General features: G+C 47.9%; 1 pseudogene across 1 annotated transcript; it reads right to left on the bottom strand.

Moving 5' to 3' along the window:
- Positions 1–330: 330 nt before the first annotated feature.
- LOC101586698 lies at positions 331–959 on the bottom strand (annotated as a pseudogene). The gene has a single exon (XR_001117280.2). The product of XR_001117280.2 is annotated as a sorting nexin-3 pseudogene (transcript).
- Positions 960–1,720: the final 761 nt, after the last annotated feature.

Consider the following 1,720-nt stretch of genomic DNA (forward strand, 5'->3'; position numbering starts at 1 on the left):
CCTACACATAAATTAGATCAAGTAACATTATACATGGGGGGAGGTTATTCTACATAATATGATTGAAGAAGCAAACATGACACAAAAACTGCAAATAAGACTAAGTCAGAAAATTTAGTTAGGACACTGCAGCTTATATGGGAAGGTCTGTGAGGCTATAGTGTATACATACCACATTAAAACAGCAAGGAAGAGCTATTTATAGAGAAAGGCTGGAATGAGAGATTTTCACTAAAGCAAATTAACTTGTCAACCGCCAAACAAAACTGTGCACGAGTGCTACTATACTGAAGGCATGTCATAGTTTCTGTGCAGCATGCTAAAGGGTAGTTAGAACGTCTTCAATGGTGCATATGAAACATGGATAGCCACATTTTTGCCTTTGCCAAATTTCAAGCATGTCTTAGATGGAGTATAGCTTTTATCTATTATTTCATCCTGTAAAAACATGTGAAGCCAACGTTCATTCTGTGCCAGAGGATGACCAGCGACCTTGTTTATAAATTGCTCCAGGCCTTGCTTCCTTTCCTCAATAAAATTGTCATCAAACATTCCATCATCTCCTCTAAAAGGAAGTTGACGCAAAAATGCCTTCCCAGGGAGCGGGGGAACTACAACCTTGCTCTCTCTTTCTAATTCACTTCGGAGCCATTCAAAGTCGCTGTATCTTCTTCTAACAGTAGATTCCTTTAGTTTGAAAATAGGAAGATTTGTCTTGACCCTGATCTCGTAGGTGGTGAAGCGGCCCTGGCCGACCCCCACCGTCTGCGGGTTGCTCACATCGATCTCCAGGAAGTTGCTGGGCGGCCCGTAGGCGTCATTCAGGTTCTGCGGCTTAGTGATGAGTCTCCGGGTGTCCGCCACGGTCTCCGCCATTTCGCTGTGGCCGCCGCCGCGGGCTCCCTCCGCCCCCTCGCGTTGCACAGACGCCGCAGCCGCCACCCGCCGCGGGGACACTGGGCTCGCGCGCAGCGGTCGCGAGGCGGACGAGCACGTAGGGCGGGCGTTCACCCAGCGCGAAGCTCCTCCCCTCGCTCACGGGCTTCCGCCTCCGTGCCTGGGGCGAACAGCTGACTCGCCGGAACGCCGTGCCCTGGCCGGAGGCCCGGCTGAGACCCGGGAGGAGCGAGGCGGGGCTATTGTAGTATTTTAAAAGTAGTCCATAGCAGAGTATTGTAACATAGCTGCATCTACATGTATATCTTTGTCTATATTTATTTAAGGAATCCTGAAGAAATTACCCAACAGGTTACTAGTGTTTTGTTCTAGAAGATGTGGGATAACGTGGTTACTTCTACTTCCTTTCTATCAGAAACAGAACCAATAGGAATACATACATGTAGATATAGGAGGAGATTTATTATATGGTAATTGGCTGGTGCAGTTACAGAGACTGACAATAGGTTGCGTGCAAGCCAGAGATTCAGGAAAGCTAGGAGAATCCGAAGGGCTGAATACCAAAGGAGCCAAACTATGATGACAAGGGGTGGAAGGGCACAGTTGTAATTCCCGGGGCCTGAATGCTCTAGATTTCCAGGGTCTGAGAGCTGGAGGAGATGGATAACCTAGCTAATGGGGTAAAAGAGACTTTGCTCTTCAGGTTTGTTTGGGTCCTTACCAGATTGTGATACCCCATACTGGTGAGGGTGGCTCTTCTGCATTCAGCATGCTGATCCAGACATTAACCCCCTCCAGAAAGATGCACTGAGAAATGTTTTGC

Source organism: Octodon degus, unplaced genomic scaffold (genome assembly GCF_000260255.1).
Source record: "Octodon degus isolate 3935 unplaced genomic scaffold, OctDeg1.0 scaffold00125, whole genome shotgun sequence".
Taxonomy (NCBI): Eukaryota; Metazoa; Chordata; class Mammalia; order Rodentia; family Octodontidae; genus Octodon; species Octodon degus.